Source organism: Anomaloglossus baeobatrachus, chromosome 8 (genome assembly GCF_048569485.1).
Source record: "Anomaloglossus baeobatrachus isolate aAnoBae1 chromosome 8, aAnoBae1.hap1, whole genome shotgun sequence".
Lineage (NCBI taxonomy): Eukaryota > Metazoa > Chordata > Amphibia > Anura > Aromobatidae > Anomaloglossus > Anomaloglossus baeobatrachus.
This window is the reverse complement of record NC_134360.1, coordinates 42045605-42069393: the sequence shown is the minus strand read 5'-3', so window position 1 is coordinate 42069393 and position 23789 is coordinate 42045605. Positions and strand designations below refer to the sequence as shown.

Here is a 23789-nt window from a genome sequence, read left to right as displayed (position 1 = left end):
TAGGAGAAATCATTCAATGCTGAAAACCTGAGCTCTGCGGATACTGACATGGCTGAAAAAAAAAGATTTACAGCCAATGAATTTATCCTCATGTGCAAAAACAGCGAAAGACATTCAAGGGCTAAAGTTTCCAACATAACAAACGTACCCATATATCACTAATATGGTATTTTAGGCTAGGTAGCCCAAATATCTGGTAGCCACTCCATCATGTGCTCAACAGAGGCATATCTAGCAGTTACACAGAGCTCGTGAATATGCTGGACTACCTGAAGCACATCAAGTAGTCCTGTAATCAGGGCCGTATTTACCATTAGGCACCCGTGGTCCCGTGCCTAGGGCGGCAGGATGCAGGGGGCGGCACCTTCTAGCAGTATAAAAAAAAAATTTTTTTTTTTTTTACACATTCATTAAATTCGCTGTATTTTGGGAGGGGGGAGAGGCGCACCTTTATTTATTTGTATCCGCGTCAATTAAGACGCGAATGCAGACAAACTGCGGCGGCCGGGCACAGAGAGCTGATTGACCCCGGAACTGCCGGCGCCTGCACTTCCGGGGTCACAGGCGCGCCAATCAGCTCCTTCCTCTCTGCTGCGTCCAATGCTGTGTGGATTTCACATGCAGAGCTCACAGCAGGACGCCGCGATGGAAGCCGGTGTCAGAATAGGATACTCACGTGAGCCAGGAAGATGACGGCGGGCCCTGGAGCAGGTAAGTGCTCGCAGAGCTGAAGATTCATAAGGAGTGTGGGGGTGTCTCTAATGCAGACTGGAGATCTGCGTATGGGGTGGGAGGAGAGAGGCTGATACTGGGGGAGACTTGGGGGAAGAGAAGCTAATACTGGGGGAGGCTGGGAGGAGAGAGTCTGATGCTGGGGGAGGCTGGGAGGGTGGAGGCTGATGTTGCGGAAGGCTGGGATGGGGGGAGGCTGACGCTGGGGGAGGCTGGGAGGAGGGAGGCTGATGCTGAGGGAGGCTGATGCTGGGGGAAGCTGGGAGGAGAGAGGCTGATGCTGGGGGAGGCTGGGAGGAGAGAGGCTGATGCTGGGGGAGGCTGGGAGGAGAGAGGCTGATGCTGGGGGAGGCTGATGCTGGGGGAGGCTGGGAGGAGGGAGGCTGATGCTGAGGGAGGCTGATGCTGGGGGAGGCTGGGAGGAGAGAGGCTGATGCTGAGGGAGGCTGATGCTGGGGGAGGCTGGGAGGACAGAGGGGGAGGCTGGGAGGAGAGAGGCTGATGCTGGGAGGAGAGAGGCTGATGCTGGGGGAGGCTGATGCTGGGAGAGTTTGGGAGGAGAGAGGCTGATGCTGGGGGAGGCTGGGAGGAGAGAGGCTGGTGCTGGGGGAGGCTGATGCTGTGGGAGGCTGGGAGGAGGGAGGCTGACGCTGGGGGAGGCTGGGAGGAGGGAGGCTGATGCTGAGGGAGGCTGGGAGGGGGGAGGCTGGGAGGAGAGAGGCTGATGCTGGGGGAGGCAGGGAGGAGGGAGGCTGATGCTGAGGGAGGCTGATGCTGGGGGAGGCTGGGAGGAGAGAGGCTGATGCTGGGAGAGGCTGGGAGGAGAGAGGCTGATGCTGCGGGAGGCTCGGAGGAGAGAGGCTGATGCTGAGGGACGCTGATGCTGGGGGAGGCTGGGAGGAGAGAGGCTCATGCTGGGGGCGGCTAGGAGGGGGGAGGCTGATGCTGGGGGAGGTTGGGAGGAGGGAGGCTGATGCTGAGGGAGGCTGATGCTGGGGGAGGCTGGGAGGAGAGAGGCTGATGCTGGGGGAGGCTGGTGCTGGGGGAGGCTGGGAGGAGGGAGGCTGATGCTGGGGGAGGCTGGGAGGAGGGAGGCTGATGCTGAGGGAGTCTGGGAGGGGGGAGGCTGGGAGGAGAGAGGCTGATGCTGGAGGAGGCTGGGAGGAAAGAGGCTGATGCTGAGGGAGGCTGATGCTGGGAGAGGCTGATGCTTCGGGAGGTTCGGAGGAGAGAGGCTGATGCTGAGGGAGGCTGATGTTGGGGGAGGCTGATGCTGGGGGAGGCTGGGAGGAGAGAGACTGATGCTGGGGGAGGCTGGGAGGAGAGAGGTTGATGCTGGGAGAGGCTGGGAGGAGAGAGGCTGATGCTGGGGGAGGCTGGGAGGAAAGAGGCTGATGCTGAGGGAGGCTGATGCTGGGAGAGGCTGATGCTTTGGGAGGCTCGGAGGAGAGAGGCTGATGCTGAGGGAGGCTGATGCTGGGGGAGACTGGGAGAAGAGAGGCTGCAGCTGGGGGAGGCTGGGGGGAGAGAGGCTGAAGCTGGGGGACACTGGGGGGAGAGAGGTTGATGCTGGGGGGGCTGGGGGGAGAGAGGCTGATGCTGGGGGAGAGGCTGCTGGTGAAGGCGGGGGAGAGCGGCTGCTGCTGGGGGAATGGGAGAGAGGGGCCAATCCTAGAGACAGAGGACAAGGGTTGAGGGATAGTGCAATGACAAAATCGATGGGGGGGGAGTGTAAGGACTCAGAATGAGAGGGGGGCAGCATTGGGAGCTCATTATGGAGAAGGGGCAGCATGTGTGGGCTCAGTATGGAGTGGAGCAATGTAGGGGAGTCAATATCAAGAGTGGGGTAGTGTGTGTGTGTGGGGGGGTGTCTCAGCATAAGCGTTAGTGTGGTGGTCTTAGTATGATGAATGGGGCAGCATGGAGGTGTCATTATGGAAAAGAGTAAGGCAGCATTAGGAGCTCATGGAGAGGGGCAGCATGCATGGGACATTGTGAGGAGGGGGCAGCATGCACGGGACACTGTGAGGAGGGGGCAGCATGCATGGGACATTGTGAGGAGGGGGCAGCATGCATGGGACATTGTGAGGAGGGAACAGCATACATGGGAAACTGTGAGGAGGGGGCAGCATGCATGGGACATTGGGAGGAGGGGCAGCATGCATGGGACATTGTGAGGGGGGACAGCATGCATGGGACATTGTGAGGAGGGGGCAGCATGCATGGGACATTGGGAGGAGGGGGCAGCATGCATGGGAAACTGTGAGGAGGGAGCAGCATGCATGGGACATTGTGAGGAGGGGCAGCATGCATGGGACATTGGGAGGAGGGGCAACATGCATGGGACATTGTGAGGAGGGGGAAGCATGCATGGGACATTGTGAGGAGGGGGCAGCACGCATGGGACACTGTGAGGAGGGGGCAGCATGCATGGGACATTGTGAGGAGGGGGCAGCATGCATGGGACACTGTGAGGAGGGGGCAGCATGCATTGGACATTGTGAGGAGGGGGCAGCATGCATGGGACATTGTGAGGAGGGGGCAGCATGCATGGGACATTGTGAGGAGGGAGCAGCATGCATGGGACATTGTGAGGAGGGAGCAGCATGATGTGAGGTCAATGTGCAGATCATATTTCATAATTGAAGGTGTGGTGGGTATAATTTATAAGGGAGGGCAGTGTGTAGTTTATTAGGGGCAGTGTGACAGTCACAGTATATAAGTGGGGACGGTGTGGTGGGAATATTTTATACTCATGCTATGTTTTGATGTGCCCGTGGTGATCCCCATTGGGGGGGGGGGTTAGTGCCCTTCGTTTCTCATTGATACTTTTTCAAGTGTTTTACAGAGTAGATCTGCCTTAAACAGATGTCGTGTGCGAAAACTCATAGTGTTACATTGTCACTAAGGGGCGCGACCACTTAAGGTGCCTAGGGCAGCATGAAGGCAAAATACAGCCCTGCCTGTAATGATAATCTACTGCTGATTAACCCTAGAACGCATACCTGGGGCGTCGCAGGCCTGCTAGGTTACTTGTTTTCAAATGTAGATTTCTATGGTTGCACATTCTAGGGTTAAACAGGGATTTTATCAAAACTACACTAAGCAGCCCAGTAAGTGACACATCGCTGGAATCAGGATCTCTGCCCCTACATTATGCTGATCTCAGATTAGGTGGTGGCAGATTCCCTTTAACCCTTTGGATTGGTGCCTGGGGGCAGATTAGAAGACTCCAGTACACATAATCAGTGGAAGCCCTGATTTTTCTTTGTTAGGATATATCCTAAGTTAATTTTCCAAGCTACTAATGATGAAAACTCTCCCCCCCCCAAAAAAAAGATCTCAGGAACAATATTAATCACATGAAAGGCTTGGACTGGGGACGGGCCAGGGCGGATGCTTACTTTCTCAGTAGAGGTTAGCTTTTGGGATTTCCTGCACACTTCCTAAAACCGCACAATGGAAGGCGTCAATAGGTACGTGACTAGATCTCTGCCGGGAAAGGGGAACTTTTTGGACTATCATGATACAAGCTCTTGACGTCTTGCATTATTTTAGTCGCCTTCTCCCTTTCACCCTTACACAGGTAATAAATATTAGGTGACTATCTCTAACATTCAGCCTTATAGATCCATATCAGGGTACCAGTCCCGTGCAAACAGCCGGGCCACTCAATTAAAAGAAGGGGGGAAGATATGTACAGGTTTTTTTTGGAAAGTTCGTGAAGCCACCCACGGTGCGTGGTAATGTAAGGGACCACCGCTGCCGTTGGGGAGCCCGGTGACGATGGTGTGGCAGCCTGATGTTTAACCCCTCTGCGGGTAGGGGGTTTGTGTCCCAGGGGCCTGTTGATGGATGGGGTGATATTTGGGTGCCGTGGGGAGAAGGAACAGGGAACTTCCAATGTACTCAGTCCTGGAATAACTACACCGACAGCTTGTAAACCAGAGTTCTGAGCACCACTGCAGCCTGCGGGGAGCACGCCTGGATCCGTGCCTCTGGTGTTGCTGTTAGCCTGTGGCCCTGTCCTTGGCACCTCCATCCCTGTTGGTATAAAACTCTCCGGGTCCCGCTCACCTGTACGGCTAATGGAGTGAGCTTGCTCTCAGGGTTCACGCGTAGGATTTCTTTGGATTGTATTGGGAAAGTCCTATCCCATCGGTGCGCTAGTAACCCGATTTTGGAGTGGGTTGGGGATGACACTTGAAGTCTTCACCCCCGTCGGGTAAATTACCGGAACACATGAAGCTATTCTCCGGCCTGGGGTCCACGTACCCCGTCGCGCCCTGGCCCCTGCCCGGTGATAGCTCAAGGCCGCCGGCTGCCCTCATCGGCAGTCCGTGCCCCTTGACACTACCCCCTGCGACCGGGGTTCCAGCTCCTACCAGGCCCAGACCAACGTCTGCCACCTAGTACTACAAGAGCCCAGCTCCGTGACCTCTCCCTCTCAGAGAGTCACTTCACCTCCTCTCCTTCCACTGCTCAACTCGACTGCTCAACTCAACTGTCACTGTCCTCACTTTTTCCTCACCAACCCCCCATGTGGCGGCCCTATTCCCTTCAGACCCCCCAATGGTGTGTCTGGTAGGTTAAAGTGGGAAGTGTTACTAGGATTTTGATTGGCTAAGCTGTTAGCAACACCAAAGGATCAGGATCCGTAACCAAGGAGGGTGGATACTGTGCAGAAGGGCAGATTGCACAATACCCTGCGACAACCTGATAGGCCAGGGTGTTGTAAATGTTAGTTATGTCTTGGCTGCTGGGAGACTCCCTCTGGTGGCCAGGAAGGGTTTGGATAGAGACCAGGTGTGTTGTGCAGTGGGTGTTTCCTTTGCTAACTCTCTGCTTATTTAAGTCCTGGTCTGATTGCAGGCTGTTGCCGGATGTCAGTTGTTCTTGGTATCTCTAGCCTGCTTAATCCTGCTCTACACCACATCTACTCCAGATAAGTTCTTGCTCTTTATTTATTGTCTGGTTCTTTGCTTATCTGGGTTTGTCATTTGTTGTGGTTGGTTTCAGTTTATTTGCTTGCAGGGATTTTCCCCCTAAGTGGATTGTTGAGGAACTCCCTGCAGTTCTGTGTGGAGTTTAGCTCCTTTGGGTCCATGTGTTTGTGGCTTGTTGACTTTGTTATGATTCTTGTTTCTGTTCATTGGTATGACAAGGGCACCTGGTATAGGACGGAGTTCAGATCGAGCGATCTGAGGGCCTTTTTGTACTATCAGGAAGTTGGTATTTTGCAGGGTTTTTCTGTGGCAACCATCAGTCCCTTTCCTGTCCTTTCCTATTTTAGTCAGCGGGGGCCTCACCTTTTGCTAATCCTGTCATCTACCTGTGTATTGTGTTTTTCCTATATCACCGCAGTCTTTGAATGTGGGGGGCTTGCTATTCTTGTCTATTTTCTGAGGCAGAGAGTTATTCATCTTTCCTACCTTTAGGATAGTTAGTTCTCCGGCTGGGTTCGCGGTGCTCAGGATGTTAGTTCACCCCTCGGCTACTTCTAGTTGTGTTGGTTAGTAAGGGGATGGCGGCCAGATTAGTTGCCAATGCTCTCGTCACCTTTTTGCCAATGATTTGTGGTGGTCTTCCATGGTTCCGGATCATAACACCAGGGCGTCATATTGGGGGACATCCACCAGAAGCGTACATAGAAATCATGGGGCACTATAGCAGAAGTTCTAATTGCTTCCCTCTGCCTATTAAAGCATCTATTGCACCCATGAAGTATGAGGTAAACAAAGTGCCCCACAAACACTGTTTGATACCCCCAAAGTGAATTCCTCCATAGTACCCTCCACACACACAGTATGATGACACTACTGTACGCCCCTCGACTAACCTAACAAAATATGGTGACCCCAACACAGTATGATCCCCAACGATGTCCCCCACACAGCCTTCCATGCAGTATAATGGGATAACATACAGTATAATGACCCCCACACCTATTCCACTAGTGTCACGAGGAGTTTGGCTCTAAACTCGCCGAGTGTGACATTTGACGCTGTTAACAGTACAGATTCTGACACTCCACATTATGGTTTCTCTGGTGCTTCTGAGTTTCACAGTCAGGCTCGGGTGTCAACCAGCTTTGTGCTCGTTAATGATCGGGCTAGCAAGAGTTAATCTCTGCTTGCCTGCTGGTTACCTCCAGGATCACATGTTGTGAGAAACCTATCACAGTTTCTCACTGCCTTTTTAAGATAGAGGAATCTGTCTTCCCATGCCGACTATAGCTTCTGCTAAATCGGTCTGTGTGCAGTTTGCTGGTGTTTATACTGCGTGCTGCTTGGGGTGTTGTGAAATTCTTTTGTTGTCTCATTGTTTCTTCAAGTCTCTTAGGCTACATGCGCACGCTGCTTTTTTTGCTGCTTTTTTGCTGCTTTTTTGGCTGCAGTTTTGTCAGCAGAACTTTCTGACATTTGACTTCCCAGCAAAGTCTATGAGAAGTCAGATTTGTCATGCGCACATTGCAGTTTATTTGTCAGCGTTTTTTTTGTCAAAAGTTTGTGACAAAAAAAATGCAGCATGTTCATTCTTCCTGCGTTTTTGTCAAAATTTGTCACCCATTGAAATCAATGAGGGCATCAAAAATGCAGGAAAAATGCATGCTAATCAAAAGTGGTGCATTTTACCTGCCTTTTACCTGCGTTTTTGGTACCAAAAACGCAGATAAAAGGCAGGAAGTGAGGTAACAGGCAAGTGGTCCCATCACGTCCTCCACGTGTTCCTCGAAGTACCGCTGTCCCCAGGGGAGATGATGTGAAGGACGGGACTATCAGCAGCGGCGGCAGCGAGAGGGAAAAATCAATGTTTTTCAGCTGCCAATGTGCATCCCCCTCTCGCTGCCGCCGCTGATAGTCCCGTCCTCCACGTGTTCCCTGATGTACCGCTGTCCCCAGCGTGCACGCACAGGGGAGATGATGGACCCCTCTCGCTGCCACCGCCGCCGCTGATAGTCCCGTCCTCCACGCTCCTGTCAGCTCCACGCAGTAGCGCGATCAGCTGAGCTGTCACTGAGGTTACTCGCGGCCACCGCTGGATTCAGCGGTGGCCGTGGGTAACCTCAGTAACACTGAGTGAAAGTCCGGCTCACTGATTGAGGTGCTCAGGGGAAACAACACGTATAAAAATATATAGAAAACCCCGGCACACAAAATGAAACTTGGAATAAACTTTTATTCAGTTTTTTTATTCAGTTTTTTTGTTGACGTTTCGGCAAAAATTGCCTTTTTCAAAACTAAAGAAATAAACATATATACATATATATTAGTACCATAAATACATAGAATATTATTAATCATATCCATATAAATCATGATAACATCATATATACCTAATGAAATCCTGGAAAATTGTATATCTTGTGAAGAATATCATTAGACTTGATAGGAATATTGATCTAAAATAAAGGCCCATATATTAGAAACAAAAAAAATTTTTTCATATATATATACATATCAATATCATATACATATCAAGATCTCCCCATTATGGGACAACAGTAAGACAAGAAACATCAGAAAAACAAATCCATATATAGCAATAAGCCATTTAGATTACCTTAATTGGCATAAATGAGAAATCCTAGTGAGGATATAGAAAGCGGATGCCACAATAAAGGTAAACTGAAAAGTAGAGGCATAGTGGTCAGACAAGTAAAACAGAAAGCAATTCCCATAGAGAGACAATTCCCATAGAAAGACCAAGCGCCAAACCATTACCTGTACCCTGGGAGATCAGTGGTGGAGTGGAAAGAAACAGAGCCGCAGTGAGGTTTAAATACCTAGTGAGGGCGGGCCTACCTAATTGATTGATCAAGGAGGAACGCATGATGACACGCAAGCCAGCGCATGCGCGGTAAATGCGGAAGTACGCGCATGCGCAGTAGCAAAAGAACCACTGGTTCTTTTGCTACTGCGCATGCGCGTACTTCCGCATTTACCGCGCATGCGCTGGCTTGCGTGTCATCATGCGTTCCTCCTTGATCAATCAATTAGGTAGGCCCGCCCTCACTAGGTATTTAAACCTCACTGCGGCTCTGTTTCTTTCCACTCCACCACTGATCTCCCAGGGTACAGGTAATGGTTTGGCGCTTGGTCTTTCTATGGGAATTGTCTCTCTATGGGAATTGCTTTCTGTTTTACTTGTCTGACCACTATGCCTCTACTTTTCAGTTTACCTTTATTGTGGCATCCGCTTTCTATATCCTCACTAGGATTTCTCATTTATGCCAATTAAGGTAATCTAAATGGCTTATTGCTATATATGGATTTGTTTTTCTGATGTTTCTTGTCTTACTGTTGTCCCATAATGGGGAGATCTTGATATGTATATGATATTGATATGTATATATATATGAAAAAAATTTTTTTTGTTTCTAATATATGGGCCTTTATTTTAGATCAATATTCCTATCAAGTCTAATGATATTCTTCACAAGATATACAATTTTCCAGGATTTCATTAGGTATATATGATGTTATCATGATTTATATGGATATGATTAATAATATTCTATGTATTTATGGTACTAATATATATGTATATATGTTTATTTCTTTAGTTTTGAAAAAGGCAATTTTTGCCGAAACGTCAACAAAAAAACTGAATAAAAAAACTGAATAAAAGTTTATTCCAAGTTTCATTTTGCGTGGGTAACCTCAGTGACAGCTCAGCTGATCGCGCGGCTGTCTTCAGTTGCTGCGTGCAGCTGACCGGAGCGGCGGTGTCTGCTGCTTCTCCGGTCAGCTCCATGCAGCAGAGCTGGAAGCGACTCTGGAGCATCCTGGATTACGCCGGACATGGAGGGCTTTGTTGGGCTTATTAAATGGGAGAACGAGGGAATTTGTTAGTGTTTTTTATTTCTAATAAAGGATTTTTCGGGTGTGTGTTTATTTACTGTAATTTACAGATTAATCATGGAAGGTATCTCGGGGAGACGCCTGACATGATTAATCTATGACTTATTGGCAGCTATGGGCTGCCAATAACTCCTTATTACCCAGATTTGCCAACGCACCAGGGCAAATCGGGAAGAGCCGGGTACTGTCCCAGAACAGCCACATCTAATGGATGCGGCCATTCTGGGCGGCTGCTGACTGATATTGTTAGGCTGGGGGGCTCCCCATAACGTGGAGCTCCCCATCCTGAGAATACCAGCCATCAGCCGTATGACTTTATCTGGCTGGCATTAAAATTGGGGTGGGACCGCATGCCATTTTTTTTTAATTATTTATTTATTTCTAATTTTTTTTTTTTTCAATTCAACAAGCTTTATGGGCTTGTTTGAACTGAAAAATACATGAAACAATTGTTGACAAAACTGCAGCCAAAAACGCACCAAAAAAGCACCTACATTTTTTGTGACATTTCCAGGCTCTCTCTGACAAGGTGCAGTTTTGGCTGCAGTTTTGGCTGCAGTTTGTGAACATGAAAAAGAAGCAGCGTGCGCATGTAGCCTTATTTTCATCCTTATCACTTGTTGTGTAATACCAATGTGTGAGCGTGCTCTGTGATCGAGGTTTTGGTTTTCCCTGTTTGTGTATTTCCTGGGGAGGGGGAGAGGGGGAGGGTATCAGATCAGGGCTGGACAGGAGCAGGGCCGTGAAGGCAGCCCAGACGCCCTCACCTTAAGAAGTGTCTCTGGGAACAGGGATAGTTAGGGTCCCCCTAGCCTGAGGGTCTGTATAGGAGCCCTGGTCCACTGTTATCTCCATACCACCCATGACAACTAGCCTTTCAAGCAGTATAATGGCCCCCACACAGCCCTCCGCACAGTTTGATGGACCCCACACAAACCTTCACACTATAAAATTGCTTGCATAGAGTATAATGGCCCTCAAATAGACTTCCAATAAAGGGGTATTCCCATCTTCAATATCCTATCCTAATATGTAGGAGGCATAATAATAATATTAGAAAATACCTCATGTGCAGGGCATTGCAGCTTAGCTATCCATAGTTACGGCCACTCATAAAGTGACAGTTTAACCATGGATACCTAAGGTCCTCCACATGAGGTAAGAGACACAGCTTATCAGGAAACCTATGCTACATTTCTATTTGGAGGTATTTGCTGAAATTATTATTATTATTATTATTATACCTACTACATGTTGGGATATTATCTTGCAGATGGGAATACCCTTTTGGACCGGGCTTAAGTGATAAGTTTTCAGTCACTTTATGTGAGGAAGGATTCATAAGTTTGCAGTCACATAGAGTGACTGCAAACTTACCATTTTAACCCGGACAATTCCTTTAAGTATTAAGGCTCCCTCATAGCCCTTCAAATAGGATAATGGTACCCACAAATTTCTCAAAATAGTATATTAACCTCCACATAGCCCTCCAAATTTTATAATGGCTCTCAGAGAGTGTACCATATAGTATAATTGGCCCCACATAGTCCTCCATATAAAATTGTGCACCCCCCATAGTCCTCCATGTAGTATAATGCATCTCAGTAGTCCTCCATATAGTATAATGCACCCCCATGGGTCTCCATATAGTATAATGTACCTCCCATAGTCCTCCATATAGTATAATGCACCCCCATAGTCCTCCATATAGTATTATTCACACCGATTGTCCTCCATGTATTATAATGCACCCCATAGTTCTCCATATATTATAATGCAGCCTCCATAGTCCTCCATATAGAATAATGCACTCCATAGTCCTCCATATAGTATAATTCACACCTATTATCCTCCATGTATTATAATGCACCATCATAATCCTCCATATAGTATAATGCACCCTCATAGTCCTCCATATAGTATAATGCACCCCATAGTCCTCCACATAGTATAATTCACGCATATTGTCCTCCATGTATTATAATGCACCCAATAGTCCTCCATATATTATAATGCACCCTCCATAGTTCTCACATATTATAATGCACCCACATAGTCCTTCATAAAGTATAATGCACCCCCATAGTCCTCCAAATAGTAAAATAAACCCCAATAGTCCTTCATATAGTATCGTGCACATTCCATAGTCCTCCATATGTTATAATGCACACCCTATAGTCCTCCAGTAGTGTGGGCACTGACTTAAAAAACAAACAAAAAAAAAAAAAACTACAACTAGCCTCTCCTCCTTCCCCCGCTGCTCTAGTCTCCTCAGCATGTGTTCTGCAGTGGGTACACAGTAGTGACATTATTGCACCTGCTGCGCTGAGCAAATACAGCAGGAGAATGATGGATGAGAGAGTGGAATGCTCCATCTTTCTTCATTACTTTCAACTGGATCGGTATTGGGCCCTCCGACTTGCGGGCGCCATAGCGGCCACGTGGTCTGCTGGCATTGGCGGTACACTACTATTGTTCACTTTTCTTTTGGGCCTATATAAAATGAGCTGGCACATTTCCCTTCCAAATTTCATAAGTATTTGAATCTCAATCAGCCAACCAGTCTCCAACAGCCGTTGACAAATGGAGGTCTTATCCTTTTAGCGAAGAGTCTGACTTTAATAAATATACTGAGGTCATGTAATCAGGGTCTGTACATAGTGTCAGCATCGATTTATGTGATTGCCACCTCCACTAGATAGCGCTGGACAGTCGACTTTCTTCCTCTTGAAAGAAGCTATGGTAAAATCTTATACATTTACCTGGCACTGGATAGGTGCTTGGTGTCATGACACACATCTCTTCATCCATTAATGTGAAGGTCCACTTTTGCAACCAATTTGTATCACATCCATTGCATCTATAATAAAAAACAAAGCATCTTTGAAAATGGTCTCCATGGTAACAGACTACAAACAACCTATGTGTAGTCTGATCCTGCAGTCATATTCCATGAAATCCATCACTTTTTCTCGTAAAGTATTTAAGATGTTAAAAAAGATGTAAAAATCAGAAAGGATGGTTAGTTCGTTCCCTCCGATGCCCCTCATGTGCATATGACAGCATCCATCGCGTAATTTTACAGGGGTCTTTAGCGTTTGGCTTGTTGATTTCCACCCGTTTGTAGAAAACATACCTTTTGCTCCAACCTAAGTTTGTGCGCTGACAGGAGGAAGGATCTCTCGCAACATCCCCACATGTAAACCCTTATGTATATTTGCTTCCTCTTTCTTTGTAAAGGGGAAGTGATGGGGGAAGTAGTACTCGCCGTATGAGACTAACCGTACCACATGACCTCCTCCGAACCCCACATATTTCCATCTGTGGTTTATGTCCAATGTGACATTAAGGCGTACGTGTGTGGCACATGGTCAGGGTGGGTATTCAGGCGGCTCTGAGGTTAAGGGCGGTTTCATACGAGTGTATTATTGCTAATTTGTGCACCGGTATTACTGATGCAGGTCTTGGCCTGACAGCTTCCTAGCGACCTATGACATTTTCATTCCATTTTTAGTTTAGGTCTTTTCCGGACCGGGACCTGCATCCGTAAGGTGGATTTAATTTGTACAACATTCATGGTCCAAGTATGGCCCGAGGCGTCCACCCGCCAGGTCTCTTGACTTAAAGGGGTATTCCCATCTCCAAGATCCCAATATGTAATAGGTGTAATAATAATATTATTTCCAATTAGAAATGTAGTATAGTTCTTCTGATTCACTATCTCTCTTGTTCAGGGCATTGCAGGACCTTAGGTATCCATGGTTATGACCACGCATATACTGTAGTAACAGAGTTATTTACTAGTGGTTATAACCAATAGCGGACACAGATGGAAGAGGGTCCCTGTGCAAGAATATGGACCCCTCTTTCTGTCTGTTACAGGACCTGCTTGTTGATTTCAAGACAAAAACGGACCTCCTTATCTCTTGGGCCCCATTGCCCCAATGATAGGTCCTCCCTTGGATATAACCATGGATACTTAGGCTATGTGTCCACGATAGAATGTTGCTGCGGATTTTTCTGCATGAAAATCTGTGACTTTCCCGGCAAATCAGCACCTTTTCAAAGGTGCGGATTTGCCGCGGATTTACCGCGGATTTACCGCGGAATTACCACGGATTTTGGTGCGGATTTTTTTTTTTCCCAATTCTATAGCCAAAATCCAGATCAAAATCCGCAACAATAATTGACATGTTGCAGTTTTTTCCGGATCAAAATCTGCAGCAAATCCGCCGCGGAAAAATCCGCAGCATGGGCACAGCATTTCCAAAATGCCATAGAAATGGCTGGGAAGTGCCGCTGCTGGAGATTTTCGGAAAATCCGCGGCTTTTCCGCGAGAAATCCGCGGCAAAATCCGCGCATTTTCCGCAGCGTGGACACATAGCCTTAAGGTCCTGCAATGACCTGCACATGAGGTAAGTGACATAGTGAATCAGAAGAACTATACTACCTTTCTCATTGGAGGCATTTGTAAATATTATTATTATTACACCTACTACATATTGGGATAGGACCTTGGAGATGGGAATACCCCTTTGAACACAAGACCCTCATAGGCATATATAAGGCTGCTGAGACACCCAGCCCGTTCAGACAACCCAGTCTGCAATCCGTGAAAGTCGGATCTATGAAATCGGTCTAGTATGGGTGCACAAATCTACCTGGAATAAACGACACGTTTGTAAGATTATTTTTTATTTTTTTTTTTTAGAAATGCCATTTTTTCAGGTAGTTTAAGGGTTTTTTTCTACCTTAATCCTCCATTGTGTTTTTTTCTAAAGCAAAAAAAAAAACACGTTACTTTTCTGGTGGTGTTTTTTTTTTTTTGTTGTTTTTTTAGATTACAAATCTTGTGATTCTTAGATTCCTGTGACCTAATGTAGTGCCACTGAGCCACTCAGGGCACTACTAGGTACTGCATCCCCACAAGGATGCGGGCATACACCCTCTGGGACCTGGAACACCAGTGCCGGTAACGCCTACACACACCTAAAATCCTAGTTCGCACACCACACTAGGGTGCACTGCTAGCCAAATAAGGGGAGGGCCACCCAGTGGGCAGAGTCAGCCCAGGAACTAGATAGCCTGATGGGTGTGGATTGGTAGCAGTCTGTGAGAATGTAGTGGGGAGAGCAGACGTGCCTCTAGCCGGGGACACGGGAGTCAGGTTGCCAGCATCGGGGCACCTAAGGACCTCTGGGCCAGAGTCAAGACCCCAGGTAAGGTTCGAGGGAGCACCACTGGAACCTGGGCACGCACGGGACACAGGGCCCTAGGTCAGGCGAAAGTTTCAGACGGGCTGGCAAATCCTGCACAGTGAAGGTCATCCACGTGCCTCACTGTCCTACAGATCCGGGGGCATCAGCAGTAAAGCGAGGATCGGGGTTCAGGCACATGCCTCCCCACAGGGTCCACACAGCCAGCCGAATGGACAGACCGCTGTATCACAGCTGTGGGACCCCCAAAGTTTCAAGCTTCTGGGTCTCAACTACACTGAGAGTGCTGGGGACAGAGCAACCGAGTCATTAAACTGGCACTGGAAATACAGGGACCTGAACCAGTCGTCCACAGGTTTCAGTGTATAAAGACTGTTCATTACAACCCTGGTGTGGTACAGCCACCATAGCTGCCATCACCATCAGCCCAGGGGTAATTCCACTAAGCAGCGGCGGTTCCTATTGACCGCAACCCGCAGGTGGCGTCGCATGAACATTAACTCTTATCTCCCATGTAAATATCCCCCTTTATAAAAAGCACCCAGGGCACGGGACCGGGCAACGGCCACCACAGTGACATCCCCAATTGTATATACTGCCCGGGACCGAGTACCCCATTCCCTGGGCGACACACTATTAATCCCATGACTAAATAAACAGCACCAGTAAGTACAGGCCCTAAGATACAGTAGGCCTCAGTTTGCTGTTGAACTGTTTCCCATAGTAACCAATCAGATCTCTGCTTTTATTTTTTAAATGGTTCTAGTAAAATGAAAGCTGCTCTGTGATTGGTTGCTTTGAGCATCTGAGAGACAAGTTTGATAAATGAGGCCTAGTAATTGGGAGCCAGAAGGAAGAAGTAAAAGGAAAACTTAGTGACCAGATAAGAGAAAATTACTATGACCTTATTTACATATTGCTGAATTAATAACCCAATCATAATTTAGTTATCGGTAAAACCGCTTTACTTCATGTGAGGGGGAGGAACTAATGTGCATTTACAATTACCAGCCGACCATCATGGCTCTTATTTCCAGGTTGTATAGTAATTAAACTAATCTCTTTCCTATTCAAGGTGCAATTTATGAGGTGCTTAATATGCTTCAATGGTCACATATCCGTAATTTCACTGTGCGCAAAAGATGATGGTAAATCACAGGGCGATGCATTAATGTGACCAATATGGAGGATACAATTCCTGCAGACTATCTCGCCCTTAAAGTTATACTCTAGTATGGGCGACTCATTAATGACACTAGGCCCCGAGTGTCCTTGAGGAGCACAGTCCTGGTGAAAGTATCAGGGTTCATCCATCGGAGCTTCCTATGTCTCATGTGGGGGGAGATGGACCGGTACCCAATGCCCTTGATGAAGCAGAGCAGAAATTATTCAACATGGACAAAAGTGATGACGCAACAGCTGAAAAAACAGGTTTATGAAGCAAATGGCAACTGAAGGTGCAGGACTTGAGCCATGGAAGCCACTGAAGTTCAGTGGTAGACAAGGCAATTGGTGTAGCAGAGCTGAGTGAGGTTAGCAGGGCAGCGTCAACACTGGAGCAGTAGTTCCTAGCGATATAGCAGAGTTGGGCTTGTCCAAGTCAAGACAGATCAGGGGTATATCATTGATCCCAGCAATATAGCAAATCTGGGATTGTGTATGAGACCAAAACACATCAGGCCAATGTTATGAATAGGCCAGCGATATAGCTGGGGTTCTCGCTATATAGTAGAGCTGAGGTTCCACAATGTCAAGTAGTAAAGACGTCTTTAGCAGCAGCAAGGATGGCAACTACCTGAATACTCAGGCAGCACTCTGCAACCTGAGCTAACATATGATATTAGGGTATGAACAGATATATGATATTAGGGATGCAGGTCCATGACTAGGATCACTACAGCAGGAAAATACAACCAGAAATATTAGTACTGTAATCAGGAGGGAAATAGGAATTCAGCAAAGGCCAGACAGCTGTTGGTGGTAAAGGACTATAATTAAACAGACAGGGTCATCTGCTGCCAAGATAGTGCTGAACAGTGTGTTGTCTGCCAGGTGCTCTGATTCGCCATATTACGGATCGGATAGATAGATTGCTGGGTGGGGCTAGGGAGGGTGGCCTAATGAAAGCCCAGTGTTTGTTGTGCACATTGGTACCAATTACAAAGTTAGAGGGAGGCGGAAGGTCCTTAAAAATTATTACAGGGAAGTAGGAGAGAAGCTGAAGTCCAGGACCTCCAACTTGGTATTCTTAGATATACTGCCGGTGCCACGAGCGTCACTAGAAAGACAGCGGGAGCTTAAGGGAGATAAATAAATGGCATAACAATTGATGCAGGAAGGAAGGGTTTAGGTTCATGGAGAACGGGGCAGATTTCTCCATCAGCTACAGGCTCTAAGGTAGGGACAGTCTGCACCTCAATGGGGAGGTTTTGCTGGGAGAAAAAATGGTCAGATGGATGGAGGGGATTTTAAATTATGATCTGGGGTATGGGAAGGTCGTTGTGCAAATAAGGAAATCGATAAACAGAGAGAGTGAGACAGCAGGGGTCATTGAGGACTTTGGGGGCTGGGAAGTGCAAGGAAAGTAGGGAGTTGAGTAGAAGTAATAAATGTGATAACATTATTCAATGTCTGCTGGCAAATGCAAGAAGTCTTGCAGACAAAATGAACTAGAGACTCTTATGTCAGACAGATTATGATGTGGTTGCCATTATGGAAACCTGGCTTGACGGCGCCATGACTGGGTGACAAACATAGGCTGTTACACTGCATTCATAAACAACAGGAAAGACAAAAAAGATGGAGGGGTGTGTAATTTTGTTAAATCTAACTTAAGACCTGTGGTTAGTGATGACATTGAGGGCTCTTGAGACAATGTAAAGTCAGTATGGCTAAAGGCTGCTTTACACACAGCGACATTGCTAGCGATGTCGCTCGTGAAAGCACCCGCCCCCGTCGTTTGTGCGTCACGGGCAAATCGCTGCCTGTGGCGTACAAAATCGCTAGGCCCCGTCACACGGACTTACCTTCCCTACGACGTCGCTGTGGCTGCCGAACCGCCTCTTTTCTAAGGGGGTGGTTCGTGCGGCGTCACAGCGACGTCAGACGGCAGGCGTCCAACAGAAGCGGAGGGGCGGAGAGCAGCTGCATTATCGACACGTCCACCTCGTTGCCGGAGGACGAAGGTAAGCTGTTGTTCGTCGTTCCCGGGGTGTCACACGTAGCGATGTGTGCTGCCTCAGGAACGACGAACAACCTGTGTCCACAACGACCAACGAGATTTTGAAAATGAACAAAGTGTCAACGATCAACGATAAGGTGAGTATTTTTGATCGTTATCAGTCGCTCAGAGCTGTTACACGCAACGATGTCGCTAACGAGACTGGATGTGTGTCACGAACTCCGTGACCCCGACGACATATCGTTAGATATGTCGTTGCGTGTAAAGCCCCCTTAAATGTACATGGGGAGGGGAATAATGGAAAAATGCTAAGTGGAGTTTGCTATAAGCCTCCTAACATACCTGAACAGGTAGAGGGAGAAATGCTGCAAAAAAAATAAAAAGGCAGCTAATAATAATAATAATTGTAATAATTGTAATTAACAATACTGTAGTAATAATAATAATAATAATAATAATAATAATAATAATAATTCCTTATTATGGGGGATTTCAACTATCCAGACATTCAGTGGGACATAGAATCTTCTAGTTGTGTTAAAGCTGCAAATTCTTATCTACAATTATCTACAATTCAAGACACTTACCTCTCCTAGTTTGTAGATGAACCGACCAGGTGAGATAATTTGCTGGATTTGGTCCTGTCTAATAGACCAGATACAATTTAAGATGTACAGGTCCAGGAGAATTTGGGTTGCAGTGGCCATGATATGATTTCAATATAATATTAAATAAAACATTTTAAAAGGCAAATGCAAAAACCTGGAACTTTAGGAAAGCTGATTTTAACACATTAAGGGAAAAGCTTAATTATGTAGACTGGGAACATGTCATGATAACTGAGGATACCGAACATAAATGGGGCAAGTTTAAAGATATATCACTAGAATCATGTAGAAAACTTATACCCTCTGGTAATAAAATGTCCAGGAATAAAAAGAAAAAAACAAATGGTATTGGCCCCTCAAAAGAAGATAATAGCAAGATAATTATAGAGGACAAAGCAAAGGCTGAGATATTAAACAGGCATTTTTTCATCCGTGTTCACTAATGAAAACTTGTTTTTTTTGTTTTTGTTTTTTTTAAATCAGTGAGTACATGGTGGCCAAAGGCCTAGGAGGCTGCATTATACATGGAGGTCTATGGGGCTGCATTATACATGGAGATCTATGGGGCTGCATAATGCAATATGAAGGACACCTTATACATGGACTATAGGGGTGGATTATACATAGAGGACTATGGGGCTGCATAATACAATATGAAGGTCTATGGCATGGCATTATAATACATATAGTACTATGGGGGCTGCATTATAATATATGGAGGACTATGGATGATACCTTATACATGGACTATGGGGGTGCATTATAAAACATGGAGGACTATGGGGGTGCATTATAATATATGGAGGACTATGTGGTGCAGTATAATATATGGAGTACGATGGGGTGCATTTTAATATATGGAGAACTATGAATTATACTACATAGAGGACTATGGGAGTTGCATTATAATAATTGGAGGGCTACTTTATACATGGAGGACTATGGGAAATGCATTATAATACATGGAGGACTATGGGGGTGCATTCTAAGATATGAAGGGTTATGTGGGACCCTTTATACTATATGGATGGCTATGTGGAGGTCATTATTGTTTTTGGAGAACTATATACAAGGGGGGACAATGATACAAGCATGGGATGGGAAAATTTTGTGCTGAGGGAAAAAGGCTCTTTCCCTCATCACCCAGCTTTCCCATGCTCTGCATACATCTTCTCTCGGAACCCAGCTTTCCCATGCTCTTATATGGGAAAGCAGGGTGCTGAGGGAAAGGTGTATACCAGAGCATGGGGAAGCGGAGTGCCAAGGACAAGATGGATATCAGAACATAGGAAAGCTGGGTGCTGATAGAAAGAGGGATTTCAGATCATGGGAAACCTGGGTGCCAATTTCAGCGTCATTATCCCTTACCCCGAGTGTTGGTGTACGTGGAGGGCCCAGGTCCAAACTTTGCACCGGGGGCCATCAATCTCTAGTTACCCCACTGACACTAAGCTATGTAGGATATTAAAACTGACCTTGATAGTACAATATTACAAAACAATCTGGATAAGATGTTTAAATGGGCAAATACTTGGCAAATGAGGTTTCATGTTGATAAATGTAGAGTAATGCACCTAGGATGGAGTAATTCGGTTGCTTAATACATTAAAAGGAAGTAAACTCGAGACTACAAAACAGAAGGGCTTGGGTATTCTGATTACAAGTAAACTGAGGAGCAGTGCTCAATGTCAGGCAGCAGCTGCAAAAGCAAACATGATTTTAGGGTGTATAAAAAGAGATATAAAATTCTGTGATCCCAACGTATTGTTACCCCTCTATAAATCACTTGTAAAGCCACATCTAGTATATGGGATCCACTTTTGGGCTCCACACTTTAAGTACGATATTCAGAATTTAGAGTCAGTTCAGAGGCGGCACCTAGTTTATTGCAAACAATGGAGGCCTCCCGTATGATGAGAGGTTGGAAAAATTTGGATTTGTTTAGCTTAGAAAAAATGACGTCTCAGAGGAGATCTCATTTATATGTGTGGTCAATATAAAGGACTGGCACATGACTTATTCCTTCCAAAGGCCATATTAAGGACCAGGGGGCACTCACTGCGGGTGGAAGAAAGGCGATTACGGCAGCTAAATAGGAAAAGGTTCTTTACAGTTAGAGCAGTCAGACTGTAGAATGCCCTACCACAAGAGGTAGTAATGGCAGCCGGACCAGGGGGCACTCACTGGGACTGGAAGAAAAGCGATTCCGGCAGCTAAATAGGAAAGGGTTCTTTACAGTTAGAGCAGTCAGACTGTGGAATGCCGACCACAAGAGGTAGTAATGGCAGCCGGACCAGGGGGCACTCACTGGGACTGGAAGAAAAGCGATTCCGGCAGCTAAATAGGAAAGGGTTCTTTACAGTTAGAGCAGTCAGACTGTGGAATGCCGACCACAAGAGGTAGTAATGGCAGATACTATACCTTTAAAAAAAGGCTGGATGATTTCCTCAGTACACATAACATAGTGGGTTACAGATAATCGTGACAAAAATGTTTACCGGATTTTTTGTTTTATAAGACACACCCCAAATTTGAAAGAGGAAAATAGGAAAAAACTAATTTTTACTGTTAAAATGAGGGTCCATTTTATAATCCTAGTGCCTCTTATATTAGCTCACCAGGAGGAAGCGGCGGTGCTGGAGTGGTTTAGGAAGGTCACAGGAGGTAGGGTCGGCGATGCTGCGGGCTCGGAAGAAGGGGTGTCGCGGCTCAGTAGGGTCGACAATGCTGTAGGCTTGGAGAGGGATTGTCGCGGCTCAAGAGGGTCAGTGTACGGAGGGTTGGTTATACTGTGGGCTTGTGGGGTGTCACAGAGGCGGGCGCCATTGATCTGCTAGCGGGCTAGGAGGAGGGAGTGTTGCAGCTCAAGAGGGTCAATGTGCAGCAGGACGGGATAGGCGATATTGTGGGCTTGTGGGGTGTCGCAGTGTGGCGCCCAGGGAAGGGGGGTACTTGGTCCCGGGCAGTCTGCAGATGGGAATGTCACTTGGGTGGCCGTTGCCCAGTCCCGTGCCCTGGGGCTTCTTTTGTAAAGGGGGAATTTACAAGGGAAATAGTTAGTGTTATAGTTAGTGTTCATGTGACGCCACCTGTGGGTTGCGATTAAAGGTAGTTGTCCTTTAGTGTACGAAACCATGGGCACGCATGATCTGTCTGCAGAGCATTGGGATGTCCTGGCTGGTACAACCCGTCCTTGATGAGGACTGAATGTAACCGGCAGCTCTAATAAGAACAAATAAAGGAGACATCATTTTAGTTCTTCCTCTGATAGATGAGAGATGTGTGTTACCACAATCAGGGATAATGAACTCGGGAGGAGCAGCGCTAATGTGTGCCCCCCACCGCCCCCATTACAGCCTTGCATGGGCAGAGCTGGCACAGTGGGCACATTCTTTCTCCTGCAGTAAAATTAATCTCTGTTGCATACACATTATTAAAGATTTTGCCTTTTACGTCTTTTTTTTTTTTGTTATAGTTGTAACGTGCGTTAATGGAGTTCTCCAGTGCTCAGAAAAATCTCATTACAGACTGAAGCCGTTATCAGAGCTCCCACATCTGACTGCGTTCACCTTCCTCTGCGGCTGAGAAGACAGAAGTGATTGTATTCATGGCAGCCGCCAACTGCTTCTCTTTTAACTAGTGTTGTAGAAAAATATCTGGGCTACAGGAGTGCTTTCTGCCACTTATTATAATGCTCTATTTTACAAGAAATGTGGCCTAGAAGATTGGAGATCTGCACCATGTGTGGGGGGAGGGGAATAGGGTCACCCTGACCTGTGGTCAAGTCATGGGCTGTAGTCGGATCCAGTATTCTCATGTGGCGCCCCTGACTGTATCAGGGTGCTACAGGGTACTGCAATCTTTACCCAGGGTGCAGGGCCTACCCCCCCCCCCCCCCCCCTGGTTCCAGGTTCCCAATCACCGGTGTCGCACCATCAGCATCACAAATCCCAATCCCACCTCACATCAAACCTGTCAGACACACCAGTGGGATTGGCTAAGCTGGAATAGGGCCACCCACCTAGGGGTCAGGCAGACTGGTGGGAGAGAGGAAGTAAGGTTTTAGAGAGTAGCCCTCAAAGAGTGAGGAGCTGGGAGTTGTAGCTCCCGGGGAGTGAGACCAAGGTTGGGTCGCAGACGGTGGTCCAGGACCACAGGAGTTGGGGACCGGTGGCAGTGACATTGGAGAGAGTGCGACGGACATAGTCTAGGAGGACTGTCGACATCAGAACCCCAAAAGAACTGACCGGTACCGAGCACGGCGGGTACAGGACCCTAGATCAGGGAAGAGCTTCAGGCGCCTTGATAATTAACCTGTGGAGGATAGTCTCTTTATGAACTTTCCCCAAGAGCTCAGAGATTGAAGGCATCAGCACAAAGCGGAGGATAGGGTTTTCCAGAAAAACCCAACTGAAATCCCAAGTGCCAGCCATCAAGAGCACAGCTGCCATACAAACGGGTAGCAGGGCCCCAACAGTTCACGCCAAGGGTACACAACGGACACTAAAAATTGTGCACGGAGGTAAAGGTCCGGGCTATCAAATGACATCGGTGGGAGTGGACACCTGGACGGGCTCCCTTGTACTCACTGTGATGCACAGAGATTCTGGTTTATCTACAGTGTGAGAGTCTGCTTTATATCCCCATCCAGCACCACGATCACCGACAGTGAGTAGTCTGTTCCCCTGCACCCAATAATCCCGCCAAAACCCGAGAGGCCGGGGCCTTCCCTACCTGCGGAGGGACTAACACCTTGCTGCCCCACACCATCTGCCCCAGTACTCCTTCCAGTAGCGTCGGTACTCCCATTACCGCAACCCGCAGGTGGCGTCACAAACTTCTCCCCTGTAAATATCCCCTTCCAAGGATCGGAGTGTTAGCCGAGCCCGGGTCCAGACCCCTCGAGCCACGACGACCCCGGATCCGAGCAACCCGGTCTGTGCCGGGGCGGCACACTCACCATGCAAAATCATCTAAATCCTCTATTGAGCTCTAGGAGTAGCCCCTGGACCCTGATATAAAGTCTATATATTGCTCATAAATGAAGACATTCCATGCAGCGGCCTAGAGACATTGTAGTAAGGCATGGGGAATTTCCGTGCTCTGTTCTAGGTTCCAGCAGTTGGCGTTATCTATTCTGCAAATAGGTGCCAAGTTGAGAATACCCCTTTAAAAGAGATAGTGCCC

At 47.3% G+C, this 23789-nt stretch overlaps 1 protein-coding gene across 1 annotated transcript in view; it reads right to left on the bottom strand.

Annotated features, from left to right (window-relative positions):
* MGLL (monoglyceride lipase) overlaps positions 1-23789 on the bottom strand; it is a 125678-nt gene that overhangs the window by 79426 nt on the left and 22463 nt on the right. Inside the window, exon 2 of the mRNA XM_075321514.1 lies at positions 12359-12456. The gene's annotated coding sequence lies outside the window, so the exon portion shown is untranslated. The remainder of the gene's footprint in view (positions 1-12358; positions 12457-23789) is intronic.